Source organism: Miscanthus floridulus, chromosome 15, assembly GCF_019320115.1.
Source record: "Miscanthus floridulus cultivar M001 chromosome 15, ASM1932011v1, whole genome shotgun sequence".
NCBI lineage: Eukaryota > Viridiplantae > Streptophyta > Magnoliopsida > Poales > Poaceae > Miscanthus > Miscanthus floridulus.
The window spans coordinates 77,393,528-77,416,447 of NC_089594.1; the positions used below are offsets into that span (position 1 = coordinate 77,393,528).

Here is a 22,920-nt window from a genome sequence, read left to right on the forward strand (position 1 = left end):
CGGAATGTCAGCCAGCGGCTAAGCTGCAATCCGTCTGCTCCGTTTTGGCATGGGTTGCCTTACGATTGCCACCTTCTGCCTGGGTGAGCTGGCGATTAATGGAGGCAGTCGCTTGAGCTGCCGTGTGAGACGTCAGGCAGCTTCGCGTGGTGTGGGCGTAGCGTCGCTGGGGGTGGTGCAACCCTCTGCGACGCCGGGTGCTCCCGCTCGTGGTGGCGTGAGTTGTGGCGGCCCCTACACTGGCGACATCAGAGACAAGTCTGTCGTCCACGGAGCAGCCATCGCCGGGGAACAGATGTCCGGCACTGGTGCTTCAACCTCCTGAGGGGCTATCGTAGCAGGCAGACACTCAGGTGTTGCTGCTCTCATTGGCGGGCTCACGACGAGCGAGGCGGCGAGCTCCTCCAGCATCGGGTCGAAAGAGATGACCAATGCGGGAGGCCCCGCACTCACGTATAGCGCCAGCGCCACCGGATCTGGCTCGGGGAAGCTTAGTGTAGCAGTAGAAGTAGGTGCCTTGTCGGCGTGGTCGGCAGGCGCACCCGTGCCGATCTCCTTCGGCTTAGTGTTGCGTCACTGATGTCGTCGTCGTCTCCCACCGGCGCCCCCCACGGCCCCCGTTGCGGCACCCTCCGCACCGCCGCGCGGCGTGTGCTGGGAGGACATAGGGTCGTTGCGAGCAGAGTACCGTGGCAGGTTGGCACCCACCGCCGCTGAGGTCGAAGCAGTCCTTCGCCTGTAGTCCTTGACGAGGTGCCCGAATCCGCGACAGCGTAGGCAACGCCGTGGCAACCGACAAGTCGCTACTCGGTGCGAGTAGGAAAGGCAGTTGAAGCATCTGCCGTGAAGCTGTGCCGGGATCTTCTTGACCTGCGAAAGTTGCTTTTGGCTGGGGCGAGGCTCCGTCAAGGCAGCAGCAGATCCTGTGACCTACCGGGGGAGGATCTCATGCCACCCATCGGTGTTGGGGGTGGAGACTCGTCCACGGCGGCTGAGGCGTTGGTGGGCAGGGACATGGCCATCCACTGGCCACACAGGCAAACCGTTCACCAGCTGCAGGCGTGGTCGGCTGCACTTCCTTCGCCTACGGCCATGTCCCTGTCAGCCCCATTCAGCACCAGCACGACCGTGCAAAGGCCCCGCTCCGCGGCGCCCCAAAACTACGGCTGAACAAGTCTGGGGGCGCACGGGGGATGCTGAGGCCGGCTTTGCCGGGCGACGAGCGGCCTCCAGGTATGTCGTGGGGTGGTCGTCATCGGTCTCCTCATTGTCGTCGTCCGCCCACTGCTGGCTCTTCGAACGTCCTCCCGAGGAGCATCCGGGAAGAACGGTGCCACGGCCGGCGAGAGGGAGGAGCTTGAGGCGTCCAGCGACGCCCTAACCGTACCCCAGGGCCTGGGTGTGGCCGTGGCGTTGCTGGCATCCAGCCTCAGCGGCGGAGGGGATGAAGCGCCAGAGCTGGCCCCCTCGGCCGTCAGCGGTGCGGCCGTGGCGGCGTCCTCATCCCCCGGCGGCGTTGGCGTGGGCTCCACGGGAGGAGGCGGCGGTGGAGCGGCTGAGCTGTCGGCGTGAGCCGCCCCGGCGCCGTTGGAAGCCGCGTGCGTCGGTGATGGCAGGGGGCGGGGTTCGCTGCGCCACCAGTTGATGAGGCCCGAGATCCGGAGCCTGCCACCGGTGGGCCGTCAGATCTGACGGGCTGGATGCCGAGGGCGCACTACGGGAATCAGGAGGTTTGCCGAGTGCCAGGGGCACTCGGCAAAGCCTAAAAAACCCTCGGCAAAGGGTTTACCGAGTGTCGACACTCGACAAACGACACTCGGCGAATTTTAGTCGGCAAACAGACTTTGCCGAGTGTTTTTTGTCGGGCACTCGGCAAAGACTTCGCCGAGTGCCGAAAAAACACTCGGCAAAGATTTACACTCGGCAAAATAAAAATGCGAAAAAATCCAAAAATAATAGCAAAAAAAATCCAAATTTTTTTTGGGGGGAGGCCACCACCGACCAGCGCGCACCCGCCTCCATTGAAGCCGCTGCATTTTTTGCACAAAATCCGCGGTTAACGCGGCCGGTGAGATTCGAACTCACGACCTCTCCCTAGCGTCTCTGCTGCTCTACCACTGCACTACACTGTCACTTGTGTCTAGATTCGTTATTTATCCTCATATATTATACTAAACCGAGAGTAAATTGCTTGTTTGAGGCCCTAAACAAATTCAAATCAAAAAGTGGTAAACTATAAAGTTTCATAACTTTTTGAGATCTACAATTTTTATTTAGGAAGTTTTTCCATCCGAGGTCGTTTGAAAAATTCGAATTTCAAATTTGAGAGATTCAAACGTAGTTTTGCATGATAAGATGATTTCAAATCAAAAAGTTGTCAACTATATAGTTTCATAACTTTTGGAGATCTACAATTTTCATTTAGGAAGTTTTTCCATCCGAGGTCTTTTGAAAAATTCAAAATTTAAAATTTTCAAATTCAAACGTCGTTTTTGCATGACAAAATGATTTCAAATCAAAATGTTGCCAACTACAAAATTTCATAACTTCTCAAGATCTACAAAGTTTATTTTGGTCATTTGTTCATCCGACATAGTGGTAGTAACATTGTTCACAAATCTTATATATCTCTTCTACTTTCATGAAACTAATATGAGAGATGTAGATTTTATGAACAACGTTATTGTCGCTTTGTCAAATGATGAAATGACCAAAATAAACTTTGTAGATCTTGAGAAGTTATACAACTTTGTAGTTGAAAAGTTTTTCATTTGAATTCATTTAGGGCCTCAAAAATTGATTCGAAAAACTGATTTACCGAGGGCAAAAAAAAAATACACATGGCAAAATGCCTCTTTGCCGAGTGCCAAAACAAAGGCACTCGGCAAACTCGATCTTTGCCGAGTGCCAGGAAAAAGGCACTCGGCAAACTGAGAGTAAATTGCTTGTTTGAGGCCCTAAATGAATTCAAATCAAAAAGTGGTCAACTACAAAGTTTCATAACTTTTCGAGATCTACAATTTTCATTTAGGAAGTTTTTCCATCCGAGGTCGTTTGAAAAATTCGAATTTCAAATTTGAGAGATTCAAACGTAGTTTTGCAAGATAAGATGATTTCAAATCAAAAAATTGTCAACTACATAGTTTCATAACTTTTGGAGATCTACAATTTTCATTTAGGAAGTTTTTCCATCCGAGGTCTTTTGAAAAATTCAAATTTTAAAACTTTCAAATTCAAACGTCGTTTTTGCATGACAAGATGATTTCAAATCAAAATGTTGCCAACTACAAAATTTCATAACTTCTCAAGATCTACAATGTTTATTTTGTTCATTTGTTCATCCGACATAGTGGTACTAACATTGTTCACAAATCTTATATATCTCTCTTCTACTTTCATGAAACTAATATGAGAGATATGAGAGATGTAGATTTTATGAACAATGTTATTGTCGTTTTGTCAAATGAAGAAATGACCAAAATAAACTTTGTAGATCTCGAGAAGTTATACAACTTTGTAGTTGAAAAGTTTTTCATTTGAATTCATTTAGGGCCTCAAAAATTGATTCGAAAAACTGATTTGCCGAGGGCCAAAAAAATGCACACGGCAAAATGCCTCTTTGCCGAGTGCCAAAACAAAGGCACTCGGCAAACCCATCTTTGCCGAGTGCCAGAAAAAAGGCACTCGGCAAAGACGAATTTTGCCGTGTGCCGAAAAAAACACTCGGCAAAATATATCTTTGCCGAGTGCCAGAAAAAAGGCACTCGGCAAAGACGAATTTTGTCGAGTGTTTTTTTTGCCAAGTGTATTTTATTTGGCACTCGGCAAAGACCGTCTTTGCCGAGTGCCCGATAAAATACACTCAGCAAAGCCTCCGGCACTCGGCAAAGTGCCGGTTTCCGGTAGTGGCGGCAGCGGTAGGGCCCTACGGGCGCGACGGCGACGGCGTGGTAAAGAACGGCACCACGACGCCAACAGTGCAGGGCCGGGGAGGGGGAGAGGGAGGCGGGGGAGGAGGAGGTGGGGGGGGGGGGGGGGTGGTGGGGGGCGCCGGCGCCTGGGTGGCGGCCGGCGGCGGGGTCAGGGCGCTATCTTGAGCTTTTCATGCTTGTCTATCGATGAATTGATGAACCAGTTGCACATAGCACGTAGGACATCGATAGCCAATATGCATAATCAGAGCAGCCAAAACATGTTAATCCTTATGTCAATTCATTCAAATTTAAGCTACGGTAGTTGGAATGGACATGTTTTGTTTTCGCTTTGTCGATGTCAACGATGCTGTCAAAATTTTTCGGCCAAGAGGACAGGCTAAGATGGTGAGCGCAGTGGGGGGAAGGAGCTGCATGAGTACTGAAAGTGCATCGATGATTTTTTATGCTGTACAAAGACATTGGTGTCCAAGCGTGCGACGCTGATGCAACCGTATCTAGCAGATGCGGTCTACAGACGCGCTGCAGGGAATTTTTTTTTTCCATGGCTGCCCCGTTCGCCCGGGCCACACTGGCCACTGGCACCTAGGCCCGGCCGGCCAAGCAGGGTCTCTCACTATCAGGGCCGGTTGCAGGAGGCCAAGTGGCTGGCGCTGTACAGGGCTGGGAGTTGGGACGGTGATGTGCCGATTCTGCAATAATCCACAACAGATCTAATGAAGCATGCACCACCGGCGTAGAACAAATAGGATCAGGTATTGATAAATCCCATACTATGCTCGCAACTGGTGACCACGTGCTTGATTATGACTAATTAATGTGCGTTGCAACGAGAGAGAAAAAAAAAACTATCAAACGTCCGACTTGTTCGTTTCAGCTTGCTGCGCAGCTACAATGGTACTATTCATGTGTTGATAGAGTTAGATATCAAGTTCTGTGACTTCTTTTGAGGATCCACAAGAATATCTAATTTTAATATCTTATTAAAGTCGGCAAGGGTTTTGTCGTCGTCCTGTCAATAATTGGTCTCTCTCTATTGATGAGTACGAAGTATGACCGAGATCTCTCTCGATTTCCACATGTTAGCCCGTGTTGAGATTTGTACCGGTATATATGACCAACTTAGAGATTTGCACCAGTATACGCGGATAACTTGGAGAAACATTTAATTTGATTATATTTGATGACAAACGGATCAAGATTTCAGTTTATAGTTTGATTAGTTAGGCCATCAATTGATTTATGTAATAATAATTTTTTTTTCTAATAAAATTACGTCGACAACTTAAGGGTAGAAATATTTATATTTATTTATTAGGCAATGGTCCAAGTTTCGAAGACCCGTAATACTATGTTTACTATTTATTTTTTATCTTTATAAGAAAAAATAGAGTTACATTTAAAAACAAAAAAAATCACGAAAAGAATGGCACGGGACGCCACTGTCCTGCAGCAGGGGCAGCAAGACATATGGACTACGGAACATCTCCGAACGAACTGGACAAAAAAATACGAGAGATGAAAATGAGACGGAAACCAGAAAAAGAACGCGGACAGAAAACGGTTTATTCGGCCTTTTGGCCTGCTGAACGCCCGCGTGGGCTTTAACTGAAAATCAATTTTTAGAGACGGTTTTAAAATCACCTCAGCGGTTTTTAAAACCGTCTCTAAAAACTGATTTTAACCGCCTCTAAAAATCTTTTCTTTACTAGGCCGCGCAAGCATGCTGGTCTGCGATCACTACAGGAAACCGGGACTTTGCCCAGTGCTCAAATCTTTGCCGAGTGCCAAATATCGGGCACTCGGCAAAGGCCACCTTTGCCGAGTGCCGCACTCGGCGAAACTTGGCACTCGGCAAATAGGGCTTTGCCGAGTGTCTGGCACTCGGCAAAATAAGGCACTCGGCAAAGCCAAACTTTGCCCAGTGTCAGACACTCGGCAAAGTTGGGCACTCGACAAAGAGGCGCCCGGGGATAACGGTACCCAACGCCGGCCTCTTTGCCGAGTGCCTTCTGTTTGGCACTCGGCAAAATATTGGCTTTGCCGAGTGCCTAGGGCTAGCACTCGGCAAAATATTCACTTTGCCGAGTGCCAAACCTTGGCACTCGGCAAAATAATTTTTTTTTTGTTTTTTGCCACCAACTTTTTTTCTTAGATTTGTATTTGTACCATGAACAACATGTTCAAATTTGGCACAATTTCATTGCTGTTTGCTATATTTCTTCACTTTATTTCGTTTTCTTGCAATTTTCCGGAAAATGTAGGTTTGAACTGCAGGTGCATCGAATAATAGTTTTGATCCATTCCAAAAATGTTATTCTTGTTTGTTAGTGTCACTTTATGCTAAATCTAGGAACTGTCTCCAAATTTCGATCAACGTGCTCACGGGGCAACGTCGCGAACTTGCGTGCGAGTGGTTATTTAATTCTATAAAATTCAAACGAATCCCGAAAATCATGAAACTTGGTGAGATGTCGTGATATCACATGCATATGCGGTGGTAAAAATTTAAAAACGTTTGGAGGACGTCATCACGTATGGTGTTCACAAATGATGTCCTGGTTTGTGAACACCATACGTGATGACGTCCTCCAAACGTTTTCAAATTTTTACCACCGCATATGCATGTGATATCATGACATTTCGCCAAGTTTCATGATTTTCGGGATTCGTTTGAATTTTATAGAATTAAATAACCACTCGCACGCAAGTTCGCGACGTTGCCCCGTGAGCACGTTGATCGAAATTTAGAGACAGTTCCTAGATTTAGCATAAAGTGACACTAACAAACAAGAATAACATTTTTGGAATGGATTAAAACTATTATTCGATGCACCTGTAGTTCAAACCTACATTTTCCGGAAAATTGCAAGAAAACGAAATAAAGTGAAGAAATATAGCAAACAGCAATGAAATTGTGCCAAATTTGAACATGTTGTTCATGGTACAAATTCAAATCTAAGAAAAAAAGTTGGTGGCAAAAAACAAAAAAAAAATTATTTTGCCGAGTGCCAAGGTTTGGCACTTGGCAAAGTGAATATTTTGCCGAGTGCTAGCCCTAGGCACTCGGCAAAGCCAGGACAGGATTTTTTTTAATTTTTTATTTCACCGAGTGCCAGATCGGGGGCACTCGGCAAAATACTTTCTTTGCCGAGTGCCCCGGATCTGGCACTCGGCAAAGAGGTTTGAAATATAAAAAAACCGGACACAACACACACCACGCACACACCAGACACGCACACACACGCGCGCCGTAGCCGCCCCGCCGCCGCGCCGTAGCCGCTACGCCGCTGCCGTCGGAGCCGCCGCGCCACAGCCGTCGGCTCCCCGTGCGCCCGCGCGCCTCGGCCCCACGCCCGCCGTGCCCGTGCGCCCGCGCGCCCGCTGTAGGAAGGAGGAGGAGGTAGGAGGAAGAGGAGGAAGGAAAGCAGGAAGGAGAAGAAGGGGAGGAAGAAGAAGAAAGAGAAGGGAGGAGAGAAGGAGAAGGGGAGAAGAGGAGAAGAGGAGAAGAGGAGAAGAAAGATGTCGCCTCGGTCCATCGACCCTCACGCTGTAGCGGTCGTCCCCGTTGTCGTCGCCGGCCCTCGGTCTTCGCATTCTCGCTGGCAAGGTATGCCCTAATGTTAGTATTAATTAGTAAGTAGTAGTGTTAGTAGTAGTAGTTAATTAGTAGTGTTAGTATTAGTTAGTAAGTCGTAGTGACAGTAGTAGTTGTAGTTGTTGTTCATAGTTTTAGTGTTAGTAGTAGTTATTGTTGTATGTATGTGGTTGATGGCCTTCGTGCCTATGTTTGGTATACATGTGGTTGTTGGCCTTCGTGCCAATGTTTTCTGCAGGTTTTGGGAACCTCTCCGTGCAGGGGAGGTGCTGCCGAAATTTTCAATGGAGTCTAACCATTTGCCTTTTCTTTGCAGGACGAGGACCGTTGGGATGCACTCGGTGACCCCGATCATCTTCGTTGGCGTTGCGGTTTTGCCTGCACCGCGTCGCCTCACCACTGCAGCGACTCGCCACCGCCCCACTAGCCTGACCTCACCGACACCCTAGGTATAACCCATCTTGCATACTTGCATCTCGTGTAACCCCAGTTAGGCGTCTCCCGTCCGAAAGAGATACGTTCGTTGGTATGCAGATCTTTGCATACCAAATTCTGTACCTGTTTCGGATTGTCCACGTTTTTTGGACAGCCCGCGGATGCGTAGATGGGTTGGTTTCCATGGCCCGCTCCTGTCCGAGACAGAGTTTCAGCACCACCTCCTCATTGTTCTCCTGATACACAATCTCCCTGCCAGGACGTGTATCGGGAGAACAGCGGGGAGGTGCTGCCGAAATTCTATCTTGGATAGGAGCAGACCATGGAAGCCAACCTCATCTATGCATCCTCGGGTGGGATTAGGACCTATCCTTCACCTATTAGATGTATAGTAGGAACGCCTTGTGGATTTACCTGTAGTTTTTATTACTCGCTTACATATGCATGTGCCAGAGGATGGATAACCGTGAGTGGATGTACACGGGCCACGCAAGTATGACCCCAGAATGGATGACCAAGACCAATGCTTTCCTGGAGCATGCATTTGGTGAGGCTGCTAAAGGGTCAGCCCGGATGCCGTGTCCGTGCAGCAGATGTGGGAACAAGAAAAGAAAAATTAAGAGGCTCGTGGGGGAAGATCTTATCAAGTATGGATTCATGGCAAACTATACCCGCTGGATCCACCATGGTGAAGCCGATCGTATTAGAGAGGAGGTGGTGAGATAGCATCTTGAGGATTATGATGGAGATGGCGGGGTAGCAGACTGGATGGATGACATTCAACAGGCACGGTTCGGTGAAGGATTGGAGGAGAAGCCAGAGGAAAGCGCAAAGACGTTCTATGATATGCTGTCTTCAGCATAGAAGCCCTTGCACGAAAAGACAACGGTATCGCAGCTGGATGCAATTGGACGCATCATGGGGTTGAAGTCGCAGTTTAGCATGAGTCGGGACAACTTCGATGGTATGTTGGCAGTTTTTGGATCCCTGCTTCCGGAGGATCACATCCTGCCAAAGAACTTGTACGAGTCACAGAAACTTCTTCGTGCACTTAAGATGCCGTATGAGTAGATCTATGCTTGTCCGAATGGATGCATCCTTTTTAGGAAAGATCACGAGGGAGCAACGCACTGTCCAAAGTGCAAATCCTCTAGGTACCTGGAGGTCGACACTAGTGATGGCAAGAAGGAACAGCTGAGTATCCCTACAAAGGTCCTACGGTACCTTCCTTTCATACCGAGGATCCAACGGCTGTACATGACAGAGGAGTCCGCGAAACAGATGACATGGCACAAAAATGGCAAAAGGTACAATCCGAACAAGATGGTACACCCATCGGATGGCGACGCCTGGACCCATTTCGATGGCATACATCGTGTTAAAGCTGAGGAGGCTCGCAATGTACGTGTAGCGTTGGCAACAGATGGGTTCAACCCATATGGATTGTCTGCGGCCCCATACACTTGTTGGCCCGTGTTCGTGATACCCCTGAATCTCCCCCCTGGTGTCATCTTTCAACCCAAGAACATATTTTTGTCGCTGATAATTCCTGGACATCCGGGGAACAATATGGGTGTGTTCATGGAGCCTGTGTTCGATGATTTGATCGATGCTTGGGAAAAGGGGGTACTGACATACGACCGAGCTACAAAGAGAAACTTCACAATGCATGTGTGGTACCACTACTCCCTGCATGACTTCCTGGCGTATGGCCTATTCTGCGGGTGGTGTGTTCACGGGAAGTTCCCATGCCCAATATGCAAGGCAGGTGTGAGGTTCACTTGGCTGAAGAGTGGTGGCAAGTTTTCTTCGTTCGACCAACATCGTCAGTTCCTCCCCCTTGACCATCCATTTAGACAAGACATCAAGAACTTCACGAAAGGTGTTGAAGTCACCGATCCTGCACCTCAGATGATGACCGCTGCCGAGATCCGCGCTGAGATAGAGGCTCTCAAAGTTGATAAAGAGAAAGGTCGTTTTGATGGATATGGTCAGTACCACATGTGGACTCATAAATCGGGCTTGACTAGGCTTCCCTATTTCAACGATCTTCTTCTTCCACACAACATTGATTTAATGCACATAGAAGAATATCGCCGAGGCGCTTTGGGGAACACTCATGGACATAGAAAAGTCAAAGGACAATGTTAAGGCAAGAGTGGACCTAGCAGCACTGTGCGATAGACCAAAGCAAGTGATGAAGACTCCCGCACCTGGCAAGAAATGGAAAAGGACTTTGGTCGATTTCGTTTTGAAGAAGGACCAAAGGAGGGAAGTATGTCAGTGGGTTTAGTCGTTAATGTTCCCTGATGGGAATGCGGTGAATCTGAGGAGGGAGTGAACATGTCCACTTGCCGAGTGTTAGGGATGAAGAGTCATGACTTCCACATATGGATTGAGCGGCTCCTTCCAGCAATGACCAGAGGTTTCATCCCCAAGCATGTGTGGTGCGTCCTAGCAGAGTTGAGCTATTTCTTCCGCCAGCTTTGTGCCAAGGAGCTATCTCGGGCCATGATTGATGACTTAGAGAAAGTGGCACCTATGTTGCTCTATAAGATGGAGAAGATCTTCCCACCCGGCTTCTTCCTCTCAATACAGCATCTGATTTTGCACCTGCCTCACGAGGCACGAATGGGGGGGCCCGTGCAAGCCCGTTGGTGCTATCCAATCAAGAGATGTCTAAAGGTTCTTCAGAAAAAGTGTAGAAATAAAGCCAGAATTGAGGCATCCATGGCAGAGGCATTCATTCTTAAGGAGGTGTCAAACTTCACAACATCATACTATAAGGATAGCCTTCCCAGCGTGCACAATCCAATCCCTCATTACAACACCGACGAGAGGTCATCAAATCTCAGCCTTTTCAAAGGTCAACTTGGCAGGGCAAGTGCTTCGAGCACCTAGACCTTGCGGAATGATGAGTGGCGCACTATCATGTTGTATGTGTTGTTGAACCTTGACGAAGTGAACCCTTATGTGTAGTAAGTTCTCAATGAGCTTGTTACATACGCCGTCACTATCGTCTATCTATCCAACCCCCTTGTCTCTTGCTTTTTCAGGGAATTTCTGAATACATACTGGACAGGAAATAGGGATCCTTCCCCTCAAGAACAAGATAGTCTTCTCAAAGGTGGTGTGCCCGATTTCATTTCATGGTTCGAAAAGAAGGTACCATCCAATTTACATCGTTCCATCTGTGACATCCCACTTTGCTCCTATGAGCGAGTAATGATCTATCCGCCCTCACCTTATAGGCACGCACGGATGCGGAAATGGATGAAGAGTTGAAACAGGTTGTCAAAGGCTTCCCCTATAGGGTCAAGTCATTCACCGTATATGATGTGAATGGCTATCGCTTCCACACAAGAAGCCACGAGCTCAGTCGGCCCAATCGAAAAACCACGAATACTGGAGTTCGTACGCCTGGCACCAATGACCGCGACTACTATGGCATAGTCGAAGAAATATACGAGCTCAACTTTGAGCTTCACGGAGGTCATAAGCCAGTCGTATTCAAATGCCATTGGTTCGATCCCAATGTCACGAGAAGAGCCCCTGAGATTGGACAAGTTGAAATTTGACAAGATTCCCTCTATCAAGGAGACGATGTCTATATTGTGGCTCAACAGGCCATGCAAGTTTATTATCTTCCATGGGTGTGCCAAAAAGATCCCACTCTTGAGGGTTGGTACCTTGCGCAGTTGGTATCACCGCATGGCAAAGTGCTTGTCCCAAACGATGAGGATTACAACTTTGACCCAAACACATATACAGGGGAGTTCTATCAACCCAAGGGGCTAGATGGCATGTTTCACATAGACATGTTTTTGCTGATGGGCATGGAAGTAGACAATGACATTGATGAGGACGATGGAGATGAGGACGATGGAGATGAGGTGCAAAATGCCAAAGACTTAGCACTGCTTGAGCGATTACGGTTTGGCGTTGCCATTGATGACAACGATGGAGATGAGGCGGAAATGTTAGACAATATTGTTAGTGATGACGACACTTATGATCCGGCCGCTGCCGATCCTGAAGATTATTTCTAATTCATGTAATACTATATTATTATTATTTTCTAGTTATGTTTGTTCATTTTGCATCTCTATATTTGTCTATATTGTGCTAACTGGTTTACTCTTTGTATTTGCAGGCACTCGACAAAATACTGGGCAGAAGGCGGACCCGGACCTGCAACTCGCTCTACGCGAGGACGACTCAAGAGGCGGAGGCGGAGGTGGAGGCGGAGGCGGAGGCGAGGAGCCGTTCGGCCCACCGCCCCCGCGGCCGTCCGAGGAGGGCGGTGCAGTCGTCTGCCGTCTCCCCGTCCGAGGAGGACCGGATGACGACCACTGACGACGAGGACCAGCAGCTGGCCCCCCAGATAGGAGGGGGTGACACTTCCTCTGGGGGGTGGCGGGGGGTTCCACTTCGAGCACCTCATCGGCACCGTACTTGCGCGGGTCCTCGCAGCTCCCGACGCGGCCGATCCCGTTTCAGAGGAGGCCGGTGATTCGTCCCAAGGGCGACAAGTAAGTATCCGTTCATTTTGCATCTCTTCTTGTTCATATGCTGAAAACCGAACTGTGGACTAACAATTCTTCTTACTGACTCCTGTAGGAACTGGGAACTTGTGTCCGAGGGCGATCATCGGCAGTGCAATGGGATCCTCGGCGGCCTGATCCGCCTGCACTACCCTGGTTTGGTCACCCACGCCCAGGTTGAGTCGCCTCCCTGGACGTGGGACCACTTCAACTCCGCCGTGGACGCCGTGTACGGCACCATACAGGAGCGAATCAGGCGTGAGTTCTGGGTGAGTCTACATCACACTACATTGCTCAATACTATGGAATCATTAGACGTTCTTGAAATAATGAAAGGACACATGATGTTTGTATGCAGGACTTCTTCACGTTGGAGGAGGGGCATGACCCCGCCTGGGTGACGAAGGTGCAGGACAGGGCATGCAGGGGCCGAGTCACGGACCTATACTACGAGGCGAGGCTGCAGTGCCACATCAACCACTCGTGCGACGTCCTTGGTCGGTACCCGGGGAAGAGCGCGGCTAGGACCATGACACTCACCAGGGAGCAGTACCTCGCAGTAAGTTATAAAACATTGTTACTGACTCATTCCATGAAGAATAGGTAGCCTTCATTTTATATTCTAACATTTCTAATACAATACTTGATGGCATGCAGATGTGTCCTTAGTGCGCCAGGCACAGAGACTGTTGGGCGGCCATCGTGGACAAGTGGGTCTCCGATGAGTGGAGGGAGAGGCACGACCTCCATCGGGAGTGCCGCCTGTAGATGGGTGGGCCGGCGCACCACCAAGGCAACCGGCCCCTCAGTTCGTACGCCCAGGCCTGGGTACATGCTACGCACTTATTTATTTATTTGTTCTAACGCTCAATTCTCATTACTTCTAATCATCTTTGTGTTTTCCTCGCAGTCCCAGTCGCATGATGGCCAGGAATGCAACGAGTTCATGGCGTACGCCATGGCACACAAGGGCAAGGTGACAGCCCCGGACACCGTCTACAACCCGAAGGACGGGCCTGAGGCGTACAGCAACACGAGCGTCCACAGCAAGCTCACTGACTACGCCTCGGCGGCCCGTGAGCGGCATGGGGAGGACTTCAACCCCGCCACCCAGCCCCTTGATACCGACCTCGTGATGAGGCTCGGAGGAGGGAAGCAGCACGGCCGGTACTGGATGGCCTCCAACATGGTCGACTCGACCTCTGTGCCCAACCTCGTCCAGATCTGAGCACAGAGCATGAGCTCCTCCGTCCCCATTTGACCTCGGCAGGCGAGCACACTGCAGCAGATGGCGGCACTCCAGGTTAGTTCTATTTCATTCGCCGTTCGTTATTTTTACACATGTACCTTGCATTTGCATTGTTTAAACGTTGGTGATTGAATATTGCAGGCCACTGTGGAGAGGATGGAGGCCGAGAGGGAGGCCGAGAGGGTCGAGAGGGAGAGGGAGAGGGCCCAGAGGGAGGCCGAGAGGGCTGAGTGGGAGGTCCTGAGGGCCCAGAGGGTGGCCGAGGCGCAGAGGATGCAGGACATGTTCTCATTCATGTCGAGCCTCGGCACCACTCTCCCGGGTGTGGTGGTGCCCCAGTCGCTGCTCGCTCCAGTTGTGCCTCCTACTCCTCTGGCTCTAGGCACTCCGGTGAGTATATATATATGGTTGATCAAGTCCTTTAGCTTGTGTAGATACTAATGAATTCAATTCTCCTTTGTGCAACAGTCATCGGGTTCGAACCCGACTCCTTCGCCTCAGCACACACACCCCGGCTGGATAGGCCCACCACCGCACGAAGGTGCCCCTTCAGGCTCCCATTGGGATCAGTGGCAGTAGGTGGTGCCCCTTCATGTTTCATTGACTTTTCTTGATCTAGGACTTGTGTTGGATGAAGACTTCTTAGATGTTGTCATGGATTTGCACATTGGATGTGCGTGTGATGGATTATGCAGGAGGATATGCTTGTGATGGATGTTGGATGTGCTTGTGATGTATTATGGATTATGTATGCGTTTTGTGTGATGCTAAATGCCTGTGTGTTGTCTCATGTATTATATATGAGTTTTGCGTGTTTGCTTTCGAAGAAAAGCAACAAACAAAAAAAATTGCAAATTTCCTAACTTTGCCGAGTGCCAACACTCGGCAAAGAAGTCTTTGCCGAGTGCCAGGGGTGTGATACTCGGCAAAGCTGGGGAAAAATGCTGCAAAAACAGCCACTTCCCCAGTTTTGCCGAGTGCCATAGCCTGGCACTCGGCAAAGAGGTCGATTTTGCCGAGTGCCACAGCCTGGCACTCGGCAAAGAGGTCAATTTTACCGAGTGCCAGATGGTACCACTTGGCAAAGACTATTTTTAAAAAGATTTTTTTTAAAAAAAAATTGTTTCTTTGCCGAGTGCTCAGCCCTGGCTCTCGGCAAACATTCAAATTTTGCCGAGTGCCAGTCCCTAGGCACTCGGCAAAGCCGGCGTCAAATGTTGACGGCAGTTATTTTTTTTCCGAGTGCGGGCTTGGCACTCGGCAAAGACTTTGCCGAGTGTCGATTTTTGGCACTCGGCAAAGAAATTTTTGCCGACAAAATCTTTGCCGAGAGACCTTTGCCGAGTGCGGCACTCAGCAAAGCCTTTGCCGAGTGCTTGGTTGGCTTTGCCGAGTGCCCCCAGCACTCGGCAAAGAGGGCGTCTGCAGTTGTGGATGCCCCGCAGGCCCACTTAGCTACCAGCTTGATCTGAACCGTTGATGCCAATCCGACGTCCTCAGGAACAAAACCAATCCGACGTTGTCCAAAAAAAACCCTAGCTTCACTTTCTCTTCTTCCTCCGTCCTTCTCGTGTCGCGCAGCTGAGAGAGCATGGCGGACGAGCAGGTGGCGCCGGTGTTGGAACGCGCGGAGCCGAGCTGAGGGGTGCCACCGACGGGAGCGCGCACGGCAGGCTGACCCGTGTCGCCGCTAGGCCGCTCGCCGGAGCTCGCATGCAACGGTGACCGCGCGGCTCCGTCGAGGCGCCTTGCCATGGCGCTCAGGCGTCCCGGCGGTCACGAGCAGCGAGCCCAGGAGCCCCGGCAGCCGCGTGGCCTGCGTCCCTGGTGGCTGCACGCGCGGCTCCATCGAGCCACCCTGTAGTGGCGCTCAGGCGTCTCGGCGGTCGCGAGCGGCGAGCCCAGGTGCCCTGGCGGCCGCATGGGCCGCGTCCCTGGTGGCCACATGCCTCCACACCACCATGGTGTGCTGCCGCCGTCGCGTTGGCAGCTTGGGAACGCGCGTGAGGCCTGACGTGCGTGCCCGACGTGCTCGCTCCCGATGCGACCCCAGTGCACGCTCCTGTGAGCAACTGCATTGCCGAGGTTGTCGACGCCAATTTTTTATTTTATAAGTTGTGTTTCTAAAGTTAGTCTGATTTGGTATTGGATTTGGATTGCTGTGCTTTGTGGATTTTGATTCGGACTCAATTTGGTCCTGGGCACCTTCTTGTAGATTTGGGCTTGCCGATTTGAAAAATCCTTCTATAGATTTGGGAGACCTGAGAAAACCTATTTGATTTTGGATTGGGATGGTCCAAACGAAAATTAGTCCAGACGAACTTTGAGGCTGAAATTTTGCCTCTTTAGTATTAGGTAGAGATAGAGACCAGTAGTGTACCCGTTGTAATGCTACGGTAAAAACAAAACAAGATAAAATTTGTAAAAAAAATAAAACAACAATCAGATTCATTAAGATTCACATCTCATATATTATATAACTAAATATTTTTGTCACATAATGAATGTCATATAAGGATTGATCCTTCGAAGAGGCGACAACATCATTTGACTCACCCACCGACGACTTTCTCCATCCCCAAAATATTTTAAACTCGAGGATACAAAGAAAACAAAACATTTTTATCACATGAAGAAATATGAAACACTGTAAGGAAATATGCATCCGACCCGTCACGTATTTGTTTTACGCGGCGTATATACGGCGTACGCCAAAAGCCAAAGCAAATATAAAACATATACAATACTTGGTAGAATATATAGCAGCACAAGCAACCCTGCATACATATAGTTTACGATTTGTTAGTCGTCATCATATCAGAGGTAAATAAATAAATAGTAAAAGAACGAAAGAGAAGTAGAAAACACACCGGCTGGGCAGATCGATGTGCATCGCTACATGGTCACGTCACACTTTCCATACATCATCAAGAACGCTTTTTTTCTTGGGGTTCGCTTTTTTTCTTGGGGTTTAGGCAGTCGTCGATGCACAGACCTGTCTTATCCCTGCATTTTTGGCATCGATCCGCTGGCCCTGTACAATACAGGTTCACGCAAAGGAGGTTAGCTGTGTTTTGGCAGATTTCTTTGCATTCCTCCGGCGTAAACTTCTTCCTCTCCGCCGTCTCCCACGCAAAGGAGGCTGGGCGGCCAATGCTGAGGACGAGCAGGACGCACAAGGCGGCGGCCACCTTTGAAGCGGCGGAACCAGCTGCTGAAGCCATGACGACGGATACGGTGGAGGGAGGACGTACGACGCAATATAATGCAAAGAAAGAGATATATATAGCTAGCTAGCCGCAGGTACGATCCTCCTGCAACCACAAATAAAAGAGGAAACCGGAAATCACGTTCACGTACGTCCTCTCGCAATTTACGGCAAAAATAGCAAACTGCAAAATAGCAATTTATTATTGAATTTTGCTTTTATGACAAAAATAGGAAAATGCAAACGGGTATCGCAGGGTGGAGACAGCATCTGGGGCGTGTGCGTGGGGATTTTTTTTATTTCTAACATTTTCTTAAAACAAATTCCAAATCTAACACAGTTACTTATTTATTTTCAAATCTAACCCGTTTGGCCGCGCCTAAGTCCATGGCGTGGCCAAAACAAGCTGTCGCGCCATATGCATCGGCGCGGCACAATCTGTCATGTCCGACAATGATTTCCATGCGTAAATTCTTGTTGCGCCACTCCCGTTGGCGCGGTAGGACTGTAGCACCATGTCAACCTAGCGCGGCAAGGGACACCCTTAGAAAAATTATATCTTTTTCATATGATTTCGGATGAAAATGATCTTTATATGAAAATTGTAGCCCTCGACGAGATCTACAATTTTCTAGTTTTGAGTTTTTCCATTTGAGGTGGTTAAGATGCTAAAAAAATTAAACAATATTTCAGCAGTATATTAATCGCGTACAAGCACTTAGTCGCCTTAGAAAAATCATATCTTTGTTATATGGAGTCAAATGGAGACACATTTTATATGAAAATTGTAGCGATCGACGAGATCTACAACTTTCTAGTTTTGAATTTTTCCATTTGAGGTCGTTAAGAGGCTCAAAAAAATTAAATAAAATTTCAGCAGTATATTAATCACGTACAAGCGCTTCGCCTTAGAAAAATCATATCTTTGTTATATGGAGCTAAATGGAGATATTTTCTATATGAAAGTTGTAGCTCTAGATGGGATCTACGAATCTATAGTTTTGAGTTTGTGCATTTGAGATCACTAGATGTTCAGAAAAAATAATATAAAGTTTTAGCATCATATAAATCGCGTACGAGCTCTTGTCACCTTGGAAAAATCTTATCTTTTTTGTACGGTGCTAAATGAAGATACTTTTTACATAAAAGTTGTAGCACTTGATTGGATCTACAACTTTATAGTTTTGAGTTTTTTTTTTCATTTGAGGTCATTATCTTTTGCGCGCGATGTGAGTGATTACTAATCGAGAGTCGACTCGGGAGTACAGAACGTACGAAGATGAATGGTTTGTTAGGCGATAGTATTATGGTGCTCACAGAAAAGAACTGTGCACCAACCGCGTGCAATGGCCATGGTAGATAGCTGAGTGAACCACCTACTATTATTATCTCACTTACACTTTCGCCGATGGTGAAAAAAAGTTACATAACAGTAGACATCGTTAATTGTAAAATTGGTGAGGTCTAATAAACTTAGAAATTAAACTATGAGATATCATGTCATAAAAAAATTCAATAATAATTTGAATAAGTTATTCTTTAATAAAATTTATAAAAGGTTTTATTGGCATCTGATGCTACTTTCATTTAAAAGAAAATTCAGTAATAATTTGAATAAGTTATTTAATAGAATTTATAAAAGGTTTCATTGGTGTCTGATGCCACTTCCACCTGCTATTCGCTTTGGGCCTGTTCGGCATGACTTATTTTGGCTCCGGCTGATTTGTTGGTGATGCTACAGTGCTGCCACACCAATAGGAGTAGCGCGGCAAGGATTTACACGTGGAAATCGTTATCCGACATGGCAGATCGTGCCGCGCCGATGCACGTGGTGCGGCAGCATGTTTTGGCCGCGTCATGGACTTAGGCGCGGCCAAACGGGTTAGATTTGAAAATAAAAAAGCAACGGTGTTAGATTTAGAATTTGTTTTAAGAAAATGTTAAAAAAAAATCTGCGTGGGCGCAGGGTGGGGTTCTGGCTTCAATGACGTGCATGATTTTGGCCTTTGGAACGGGGACGTGTGTATTTGGAGCTCGGGCAATTGCAAGCTGGTCAGCACCTGGGTATTTTGCCTCGACAACATGGCTGAATGAACGGTAGAAAAAAAAAGGTATTACAGGAAGACCTAATACCAGAATTTAGTGAACAAATAAATCAAATACAAGCAAATAAAACAGAAAAAGAAAAAGGTTTTGTGGTTTGTTTAACAAAACAAATTCAGAAATCAAATGTAACAGAATGTCAAATTTTTCTATAGTTAGACAAAGGCAGATGTTATTCAAGTGAGTTTAACAAAGGAAAATCAAATAGCATATGAAACAGATGTGCAATTTTTTTTTCTAAAGTTAGACAAAGGCTAAGATTACTCAGGTGTGTTGCAAAGAAAATTCAGATAGGATGAGACGGACGTGAAAAATTCTTTGTCAAATTACATATATAATTACATAGCAAAATCAAATAGCATATGTAAAAAGAATTAAACATATAAATAATAACAGTTACACCTACTTTTCTAAATAATTACATATACTTTTTTAAAGAATTACCTATAGTAAACACTGTAATAATAGAGTCAACAAACTAGAACTTTAAATTACATGAGTGACTGCCGAGAGAACAGGGGAGGAAATGCGCTGCAGCCTTTGAGATCCAAAATATTGGGCGCACTTCCCAAAATTGAATAGTACCCCCTCCGTTACAAATTATAAGTCGCTTTGACTTTTTTGGTACATCAATGTTGCTATGTATCTAGATATAATAATATGTCTAGATACATAAGCATAATGGATGAACAAAAAAGTCAAAGCAACTTATAATTTGGAACGGATGGAGTACTATACTATATTAAAGTGGGTCCCACAACTTTGACAGAAAATAAAAAAAGTCAACGAGCATAGATCAAATGGCCAGCGTAGAATCAGATGAAGAGACGGACGTCGCAAAATTGAGGTAGCGAAGGCAATAGGAATGCCCGAGTATCCTACAGATTTCCCCATCTTGAATGAGTAAGAGAAGATGGTCTGAGGAGAGATTACTTTGGTACACGAATTTGGATGGACTTAGATTAGGCATGACTGTGGGGGTGCTTGAGCGGGGTGGATTTAGTAAAGAAAGTTTTGGTGTATATTATAGAGGTGTAGAGATGAGGCTTCTCCAACCAACAAGTGGTCAAACTTTTTTTCTGATGAACTATTAATGTGTGCCGAAATAGCAAAGTCTTTTTTGTACTAAGAATATAGGCACATGATATGAGTTTATCTCGCCAAAAACAATTGCACAACAAAAAAAAAAACCTTATATGTCGGGTTGGTTCTTGTGTAAATTTGAATGCATGTGCTTAATAGTTGAGTTGGGCTGGTTCTTGTGTTCTATTCTTTCTTGGTTGTCATGTTAGTTCCATTTGTTTTGTTTGTGTGTGGAGATTCACCTGCCTAGAACACCTTGTTGTATAAGGGTTAAAAGTTCTCGGTGTTTCTAGAAAATCCTTGAAACTAAATACTTTAAAAGCTCTTGATGTTTGTAGTTTTATACTGTAAGGGTTAACTAAGTCATGTCTAAAATGGCAGCTTGCATGTGTAGTTTTATATATACTAGTAATTATGCTCGTGCTAACTGACAAGAGTCAAACATAGTGATATGTTAAGTCCCCCACTAGCACAGAAAAGTTTTTTAGGGGCGGTTAAAATCGATCTTTAGAGGCGGTTTGAAAAATCGCTACAATGCCATTGTCTGTAAAGATAGAGCATTAGTAGTGTTGGGCATTTAACCGTCCCTGGAAAAGCATTTCTAGGGGCGGTTGCATTAGGAGAACCCCCTAATAATCTATTTTAGGGGCGGTTGTTGTATGAGAACCGCCCCTGTAAACATATTTTCAGTGGCAGTTGCTACACTGCAACCGTCCTTGAAAATGGTTTTACAAGGATGGCTATGGCAATGCAATCGCTTCTAAAAACACATTTTTAGGGGGCTGTTGGCTTAATCAAACCGTCCCTGAAAATATATTTACAAGTGCGGTTCACTAAACCGTCAAAATCAGTTTCAAATTTTTGGAATTTGAACTGCCATATTTGAAATCGGGTTTTCCCACCAAATTTCAGAGCCGAATGCAATTGATTCAAATTAACTTCATATATACATAGTAGTGAACTAGTTAACTGATACACACATGATCAACAAAGTATTTGTAGCATAATTTAATTTACATTACAAACTACTCATTAACATTAATTGTGCTTCTGCCAAAAAAAGAAAAGAAGGGATGCTCGCATGCAGCGCGAAGAGCCTCAAACTACCCCAGCGAATATCCAGGGCAAGCTGCTTAGCACGCCAAGCCTTCCGTACTTGGGAGTGTAACCTATGAATCCAACTATGGACCGAATCAACATCGACACCTGAAACGTCGCTATCCTCATCCACGAGGCCCAATATGCGATGGGCAAGGTAAGGTGCCGAGAGCTGAGCATGTCCTTCATTCCCCTCATTTGATAGACAGGTGTGCGGTTGAACCACTTTACTTATCCTCCATTTGCCATCTCTCTATTTCTTGCGAGCCCATACCCTCCACAAATAGCTTGCCTTGCATACCATGTAGTACCTCAAGTTCTGATCAGAATGGCTAACAGTGTACGGCCTATGGTGATGCACTGCATAGTCTTGAAGAAACAGCTTCAGCTCAGACATTTGTATTAAATACTATCCCCTTGCTAATGATCTCTTTGCGATGGTCGTACATTGATTAATTTCCGACACATCTACAGCCCAGTGTCACAAATTGTCATATCTGTCATGCTAATGTCCCTTTAGTTGGGAACGCCACGAAAAGGTATGTTCACCGACCTCAATTGCATCATCTCAGTCATTGTGTAATGATCTAGTGGCACGTACTGTTGTGCTTCGCTCAACCTCACCCATGAATCATATGGAGTAGCATCCTCTACGTGAGTACAAACAGGCATAGCCTCCTCTACTTCAGCATGAACAGGCACATCTCTGACTATTCTCTCCTCAACCGGTCCTGGGTAATGGTTACCTAGGTCAACTGGCACTGGCTCCTTCATCATGGTCCGAATTCTCTGAATCAATGCTAACTTCATCACCAGTCCTTTCCTCCTCTTCTTTCTCCAACTCGTCCCACTCGTATGAACCCACATCGAAGTCGTCGTTCAGATGGCCTACTGAAAACCACCTACATTCTTCAACTGCCATTGGAGAGGACTGAAGTTGCTCATGCGTCAACTTACTGCCCAATACCATATTCCCTAGTGTTCGGTCCACATCGACCGCCCATTGATGTTCATCGCCTCCAACGTCGTCAAAGGATGGCCCATCCTCCTTCCTGTATCCATTCTCCACCACCACCTCAACCATGGTCACATTTGACCCTTCGATTACCCTTTTTTAGAGCGACCAATGACCCTCATTGGGTAAGGGCATTAAGACGAAGTGTGCCCTAGTCTTCCCACTATCAAACCTCCCCTTCAATGTGAAAGCACCAGCGAACGAACTTTTCCTTAACACGCAAGAAAAGGTCACAGAAGCTAGGAGGCACACCAGATATTTCCAGTTCATCTTCCATATCCTCAAACACCACATCTTCTTTTCTAACACTTCCTCCATAAAACAAATGGACTAAATAATCCATCTACAAAAGCATTTGAACAAACTTCATCAAGTCTTCGAATTGGTTCTAGTGAACAAAACAGGGGCGACTAAGTACATATAACCTATACATCGTAACCTAACCAAATATAAATACAATCTACCTAGCCTAACCTAACCTAACTACATATAACCGATACATGCTAAACTATCTATACAATTAGCTACACTAACTATACCAAATAAGTCACTATACCATAGCCAATCTATAGCGACTCCAAATTGGTCGCTATAAGTCGTTATTATAGCGACCGATGTATAAGTCGTTGTAAGTGGCGTCGCTATAAATCTATAG

At 46.8% G+C, this 22,920-nt stretch overlaps 2 long non-coding RNA genes across 2 annotated transcripts in view; both read right to left on the reverse strand.

Moving 5' to 3' along the window:
• Positions 1–22,920, reverse strand: part of LOC136507993 (uncharacterized) — a 79,893-nt gene that overhangs the window by 28,350 nt on the left and 28,623 nt on the right. The gene's annotated exons all lie outside the window — the stretch shown is intronic.
• LOC136509597 (uncharacterized) lies at positions 16,208–17,000 on the reverse strand. Its single transcript, XR_010772387.1, has 2 exons — positions 16,629–17,000; positions 16,208–16,535 (listed from the first exon to the last, which is right to left on the reverse strand). It is a non-coding gene; the product is annotated as an uncharacterized lncRNA (long non-coding RNA).